Raw genomic sequence first — 8,537 nt, forward strand, 5'->3', positions numbered from 1 at the left:
CACCCATGTGCTTTTCCACCAGACTAGTGGCAGCGGCAATTAACAAACACCTGGTGGAACTGTGCATCTGCTGAGCTTATAATACAAACTATTTCCCAGTTTAATGCTCTGAAGAATGACTGTTAACGGTATGATTATGATAAAAGAGTTGTTGTAATGATCTGCTGAAAGCACAAGAGCTCCTTAAAGAAACTGAGGCCCAATTTGAAGGTGTCAAATTACTAAGTCAGATTTCTTTTAAGTTATGTTTGAAATCTACAGCATTTCTATAAGAACTGAAGATAATATAGTTACCTAATTGTGCTAAAGATGGATGCATCTATGCATGGGCCTTGAAAATACATAATGCTTAATGCCACTCCTTTAGGAGCCATTCCTGCTTACCTGAAGGGTAGTGATTAAGTACAGTGCAAAATGCATTACAGATTTTCACTATGTAACCATATTTTACAGAGTAGAAGAAAACATTTTCTTTCAGGTACACTCACATCCAGGCCTTATAGAAATATGCTCTCTTTTTTTAACTGGGTTGACTAACAAGGTTATTAGTTCTCATTGTAAAGTCTTTATGATGTGTTTAAAAGAAAAAAAAATCATTGGGTTCATATACTTTTGCTAAAGGATACTTTAAAATGATTATACAATTACATTTTGATAGGAAGTGTCGAACAAATGTCAAAGAAGGTGGTAGGTAGTCGGCATCAGCAGATATTTTGGGTTCATTCTTGATGAATTTAATTCAATGACATCACCATTTCCACCATCTTCAGTTCTCAGTTGACAAAATCTTACTGCTTTTATACAAAACTGACACAAACCTAAACCTCATAGGTCTCCACCATTAGATAACCGGTTAAACCAAATAACACAATCTGGAAAAAAAAGGAGTATTAATAAAATTGAAAACTTTTCTACAAAACTAAAAAGTTTGCAACCTTAATACAGAGCAGATAAAAAAAGTTACTTTGAAGAGAATAAATAAGACCTTACAAGAAAGAAAACCCTTCATTTGGCTGTACCCAGTGATGTAATCAAAGACATCATGAACCTGTACAAACAGGAAGTGGTGAGTCGGCCCCTCCCACACACCTGGTCTGGATGTAGGATCTGAACAAAGGAACAAACAATGGCGAGTACTCCAAATTAACAAATAATTCACCATAATTGAAAGAGAAGGAAAATTCAAATTAGCTTGTGATTCAGTATCGTTTCCTTAAAAAAAAAAAAAAAAAAAAAAAAAAAATGCTTGGATATAAACTGTAACATAATGCTACCACAAACAAACCCAGCAGAAGATCACATCAGGAGCATCATCTGCTTCAGCAAGAGAATTTTGGTAATTTTCTGTCTTGACCATGCTTTTATACCCCCATTTCAATCATACGCAGAAACCAAAACATGTGCAGAAATAGTGTAAAAGAGCAACAAATTAAGAATTCATCTAGAGCTGATATGTAAATGATTTATTCAACAATAAAAACAGCAGTCGCAGTTAAAAGGCTTAAACGGCAAAGTGTGCCTTTTATAGAACCAGTAGCAGAGCGCGGGAACACAGATTATCTTCACAGATGATCTGAGGCCTTTAACAACACAAGAACATTAATGGCTTTGCTCCTTAAACAGAAAAGCTCCCACACAGCTGCATAGGAAGTCTGAGCAGCCCGTCCCAGCCAATTAAATTTGGTATAATTTTATAGTCATAAAAATAATGGAAACCAACGTCAAGAGTTTCTTTCGTGCAATTCATATTTCATCTGAAAATAACAGAAAAAAAATACAAATATGTTTTATAACAGCCCTCTGATGTCTGAGAAGAGCGAACAGATTTGCAGAGCTAATTTAAGCTAGGCGGTTTCCTCGCAGATTATCTCTGATGTTTGATAACTGATGCATAATCATCGCCATGAAAGGAGGTTTTACAGAGAAAATGATGAAAAGCTGCGCTATAATCTAATCCGTGCGCTCAGCTCGGCAATGCGATCACTCTGCCTTCCCTCTCATGGAGGTTATCCAGATAGAAAAAAAAGAGGGGGACTCCATTTCAGCTGAGTAGTCATACCCTTTCGTTTTCCACCTTTATCTTTCGCCTTCGGTGGATCCGAGTTCCCAGGAGAGCCTCTCCCTTGCCGGCAGCCATCACTCCTGCCACTGCTCATTAATTAACCTTTGCCGCTGCTGCCAGCAGTCAGGGAGCGGGCTAAAATTCAGCCGGAGAGTAATCATCGATATAGCATCAGCAGGAGGCGTTTGTGCTGCAGAATTAGCCTGCTAATGGAGAACAACACCATTATCGTAGAAGTTTAAAAACGTGAACATGCAAATCAGGTGGCGTATCGTGAGAATTTTCCAGCTTACAGATTTGTTCTGATTTGGCCATTTTTGTCAGTTTTTGCAGATCACCAAGCAAATTTGAATATAACAAGCAGATTACCGGAGTAATGCTTCCAAATTCTGATTTTATTTATTAAAGGAAAAAAGATGCATAACTTCACCTGGCTCTATGTGAAAAAGCAGTTGTTTCTTAAGCCTAATAATTGATTGCGTCACCAACATTTATGATAACTGAACTGTTTTAATTCAGCCACATTGGAAGGTTTCCATGCAAGAAGGGCCTGGTAAACATCATGCCATGAAATCTCAATAAGGCCAGACTTTGATTTGGCCGAACTTCTTCCTTCAGGGTTATCTGCTGACGTAGGAGTAGCTCCAGTGTTAGAGTGATGTTTATTTATTATTTTTCTGAAATGCTGTACTAGTCTGAAACACACTGTCAAAACATCTTTTGTCTTATCCGTCCTTTATTAATATTCGGATCATCAATAGTTTTTTTTTTGTCATATTTAAGACAAGTCTTTGTGATATTTTTAGTCTGCAGTGGTGCTACCATTGGACTTTCTCGATGGATGTTATTTTTTTGTCTAGACTGTTTCTTATTGATTGACCTCTGACCTTGTCTGAGTTAAGTGGTGTCTGCAGTGCTCAGGATGTTGTTTTCTGACCTTCTGGATGAGTCATTGACGTGCTCTTGGAGTAGTTTTGATAGATTGGTCACATCTTGGAAGATGCACCAATCTCCCATGTTCTTCTATGGATAAAGACTCTGCGGTTTGACATAGTCCCAACATTTTAGAAATCTCTCCGTAACCCATTTTTAGACTGATGGCTTTGTGCCTAAGAATATAATATATTACTTTGTGAGATCATTTAGCCTGTCATGTTGTCAGAAAGGCCCCGTTAAAGAAATGTATTGATTCAGCAAGTCGGATAGTAATCTGATTTCTGTGCGACTTGTAAAATTGAAAAAAAAAAACGCACCTTTTTTTCCACAGTTGTTTCTAATTTTGCAATGAGACAATTATGTTTTTTCACAAAGGGCGAAGTCAGTTTCATTAGATTTATCCCTATGAAATTAAAGTAATTTGAACATTTTATTTTGTTATTTACGTAGGTTATCCTTGTCAATGATTAAAATTTGTTTCATGATCTGAAACCTTTTAGTGTAACAGAAAGCAAAAACAAAATAAATCCGTCAAGGGGCGACACATTTTTCACAGTAATTTATTTCTTGATGAAAGCACATCCCTTTTTGTGTCACAAGCACAAAATCAAGATGACTTTTGTGATGTAGTGTGAGCAGAGCAGAAGGTGGTGTTTTGCAGGTTTTTTTTTTCTTTTTTAACTCATTTTCAGTGTGGTAAACAACACATCTGAGTTCCTGGGATCCCAATGTTAGAATTTACCTACTGATAAATCCGCTGCACATAGATGCAGGAGTGTGTGGAGTCAAGGAATCGGCGATAATAGGAGTTGACTGGCGAGGAAATATGGCGCGTTGTCAATTTGCAGATGGTGGCAAGTCATTTCTGTAGTGAAAATTGGATCTTCCGTGCCAATAAAGCACAGCGGCAACTGCTAATGAAGCCCAGTCTGGTCGCATAACAGAGGCAAATCACACCGGATGAGGCTTTCTGGAATTTCACTTCAGGCCACCCTTAACTCTGATACTTTTCAACTTGTTTATCAAAACACTTCTTAGGGCCAAAGCGTAAATTTTTAATGCATTTTTGTTCCCCTGAGCAGTTATTTTCTCTCTTTTATTTTAGAAGAAGAAATCCCTCTAACTGCTTTGCAGAATATAAGTTGTATTCTCAGATGGATGTTTTGCTAAATCTTCCATAAACCAGTAGATTCTGTTTAAAGTTTCTACTTGTTTTTCTACCAGTCTTTCACTCTGTTCATCCAAAAAAGGTTCTCAAGTCAAACTCTGTCTGACGATTGAATTAAAGTCTGCGGACACAGATTTGTCTTTTCTTTTTGCACAGCAATATGACAGAACTGGAGATAATTGAAGTTGCTCTAGTTTGGAAAGCAAAACCATTTAGTAGAACCCGGCTTCATGTTAGCTTAGCTTGTCGTTGTTGACATTTTATCTGATATGTTCTGTTGTTCTGCTTATTGTGGACAGTTTGTAATGTCTCTGGGAAACTGAACCACTCAAAGCAACACTCTAAATAAGCCCCACCCTGTTCGTCAGTCCCTTCCCACCTTCATCACTTATGACGACAAACGTTAACTTCATAGAAGAGGCCCATTGGAAGTATATATTTCTGTTAATTTTGAATGATGGCTTAAACTAATAAAAATATAGCGTCTCAGAACTATTTGAATATTACATAAGATGTAATATGTAATACAAAAATGTCAAGTATACCTTTTACTCTCCTGAAGTTGCTTTCACAGCACTCTGTGCTTCGTCTGTCTTATACCTGTTGCTTTAGCACCTATTTCTACATTTTGCAAGTCTTACATGTGCATCACAGAATGTATCAAGTGCAGTGCAAAGTGAAATGATCCTTTAATTTACAAATGAATTAGATAGACACTTCAATCATTCACAAACCCACTGTGTGTGGCCAGTTTTTACGCACTAAACTTTCCACTAACTGTACACACAACTACATAGAAGACTCGGTATCAAGTGCTTGTATTGCCCCTATCTTGCCCTATCGGCCCTGGTTAGAAAACTATGCTGTTCATATTAAAAAGCGCTGTTGCCAAAGACTCATTTCATTCAAACACTCCGGCTGTTGATGTGTGCAAAATGATGTGAAGGATGAAGAAAGAGAAACAAATTGCATCAATAAAGTTATTCTGCCGTTGTCGAACTGTTTTCGTCTGGAGGGAGTAGGTCACAGCACGTCGAAGCGAAAAAGTAGACATGGTAGAGGTCTGAGACATGTTTTTATTCCGAGGTGCGGTGGTGAATCCAGCTGGCTCTTCTACAGACAGACAGAGACGGGGCAGAGGCCCTTTTCCTGGATGACACACTAAGTACTCCTTCATTACCCGGACGCAGAAACCATAACCCGGCTGTCAGGCTGCTACCGCGGCCACCACTCTTCTGAACCTTGTCTCGACAGGTCATGTCTGCCCGGAGGGATTATTTTCATGTTTTATGTCGCACACAATAGAACTGGTATTGGCGATGGAAAGAGGGGGAAAAAAAAGAGGATGAATATATGTCTGAGTTTTTGTGGGGGCGTCCAATCTGGACTAATTACATCAAGCATGAGTCATTGATCTCTAATTAGTGGAATTGATGTATTTCAGTAGGAGGAACTGGCCTTATAACATTGGTCACAGCGTTCCTTTGAAATTACAGCAGAGCAGGATTCCTGCTGCTCATCTTCACGTACGTATTTTTATCTAGCAGACTTTCAGCAGGACAGAAATTGAAATCTGCTGCCCACAACTGGCAGACGACCTGACTGAGTAGCACAATCAGACTTTCACATCAGTCGCCGGGCCGCCCTATGATTTTGAGCTGAGCTCCTCTATAAGTGTCCTACCTACATGTAAGACCAGAAAATCTAGTTCTTTGTGTTTGCTTTTGATGGTTTTACTTTTCCTCAACATCACACACTTGGCTCAGTTAAGCTTCACACAATGGTGGTCTATTTTTAAAAGAGGCACCTCGACTCCAGCAGGCTGCTGGAGCCAAGAGGCACTCGTCCGTGAGCTTGTCTTGTTCTCTGAAATTTTAGCAATATAGACGGCCAGATGGTCATATTCTCAGGTCATATGCTTCATGAAGTCAGCACCGTTTTTTTCAGGGTGGATTTTCAACTATAGACACTATAAAAATCAGCAATTTTTCTTGGGATAATTGTGAACTGTTGTCTGCTTCTCTATCTGTCTGTTAGAATTAACAAGTTTTGTGAAATGTCACAATGATGAAAGACATTAGAGATTTATTTAGTTATATCTCCAGAATCAGTTGACCCAGAATGATTACTGTCTCTTTGAACAATGAGGAAAAGCCTGGATGATGTTATGGGTTTAGATTTACATTTATTTTTTGCACCTTTTGCAAAGAAACAACACAACCGACTGTTTTATTTTTCGTAAAACCACACTGGCCTCCAGAGAACAGATCGTGTCTATCAATTAAATTATCCAAGCTGGAGCTGAAATGTGTTTCTAATATTAAGCTGTGGCAGTAGAGAGATCAGTCTGTTAGGTTAGGTTTGGGGAGATGTTGTCACGGACAACAATTTTGCTGTTTATAATCCTTTTTTGTATTATTTTAGGGTTTAATTAACCCAGCATAACCCATAATGGTTGAATTGAACAGAAAGAAACACTTAAAATATATTACTCTGTCTGCAACAAACCTATACAAACGTGTCATGTATGTTACAGCTAACAAGATTTTAGGTATCATTTGTGCTTCTGAGAAAAGTACCTCCTTTGCTGTTGCTTTTCTAGCGCTACTGTTGAATTTAGCCATTTTTCAGTAGTTACATCCACCCTCTGGGATCACATAATGGCTCAAAGACGAATCTCTGCACCAACTGGCTTACCTTTGGATCTTACTTTGCCCCAAATGGGCAATGCACCAACTGGATGCTATTATCGTTTTAGCAACAGATGCACTGACTATTCCTGTGTGTTTATCCCCTCCCTACTCTTTTGTCTTTGCAAACTGTAATGAATGTTCACCACCAGACTACATTTGCAAGTTTTAAAGATACCCTACTTTATCTAACCGTAAAATTGCTGTTCTATTAATGCAAGGAAATATATCTTACAAAACAACTAACCTAGTTTGCTTTCCACAATATCAAAGAGAGATTGCACGTTTATTCTGACGTTCATTCTGAACTGGTGCTGTCCGACTTTCTTGGTTATGTCTTAAATCTGGGCTGCAATTTCAAACAAAATGCTATCAAGCTGGGACATGTTCCTCAGTCACAGTAAAGTGACTTTAATAATTTATCTGTCCTGACAAACCTCGTCTGATCTCCGGAGTTCCTCTGGCAGATTTTTTTTAGCAGCATCAGTTTTTCACTGATGCGGCTGAACCTCCGGCTCCCGGAGTGTTTGCTTATTGTCACCCGCATCCTTTTGCAGACACTCCTTGACGGCTTCTGATTTGACTTGAAGGCAAAAAAATTATGACATTACTTTAATAACTATTTGTGGTCATGGTGGGTTTGCTCCTGAACATTTTCTATAATGGGAGTAATGTGTAGATGGTGTCCCTCCGGCAGGACTGCCTCATTAAATGGCTGGAAACGAGTGACTGGCTGCAGGGGCCATGCATTATTGATGAGAGTGCCTGATTAATTGAAAATATCCTCAACACCAGGGGAGGGTGTGTGGTTGCGTGGACATGTCATGCGTGTGTGTGGATAGAGTGAGTAGCTTCATTTTGTGCAAACAACTTAATCAGCTGATGCATGCAGTGCACACATTTTTTCATTGGTATTCTATAGAGTCTGTCCAACATTTTCTGTAATTACAGTCAAAACATGGAAGGTACAAACTGTTGTATTTATACAGGGAGAATACATGCTAGGATAATAATGTTAGGTAATCTGCAGAGTGTCGGTGTTGCACAGTTGGGAATATATTTGTTGGGGGACTGGAGAGTATTGTTTGTCTCCATCAATGCTGGTCTCCTTGCAACTGCAATGTTGCCTGGGTGCTTTAAATAAAAAAAAATGAAGCTGTCAAGAGATGAGTAACTAGACAAAAATGAATTGGGAAAAACTAATGACCTGCAAACAAGACCACATAGTTTTACAAACTGTGTTTTAACACATCGGTAGATAAACCTGGACACACATCTTCCTCAAATGAAACACTCTAGTCTGATGAGATGCAAAGAAATTATAATTACCTTTAAAGAGGAGGTCTTATGTATTTTCCAGGCACATAGCACCGTTTTATAGAAAAATCAAGTAACTCGTAATGTCCATTTGCAGCATAGCCATAATTGGTGTTGTGAAATTGGCCTCTGTCCCTTTAAGAACCTCTTGCCCTTTCCAACACTCTCCCTTCAGCATAATCACACCAATGCTTCTCCAAAATAACCGTAAACAGAAGAGTTGCATTCAGCTTTTCTATGCTGGTGACTTCAATATTCAAATTTTCATTTTCATTGTGACGAGTTCATTGGACATTCAGTAGTTCTTTCTTGTTCCGATTATTTAACACACTATATCACATGGTTGTATTCTCAAGTCAGGAAT

The sequence above is a fragment of the Poecilia formosa genome, unplaced genomic scaffold, assembly GCF_000485575.1.
Source record: "Poecilia formosa unplaced genomic scaffold, Poecilia_formosa-5.1.2 Scaffold184, whole genome shotgun sequence".
NCBI classification, from domain to species: Eukaryota; Metazoa; Chordata; class Actinopteri; order Cyprinodontiformes; family Poeciliidae; genus Poecilia; species Poecilia formosa.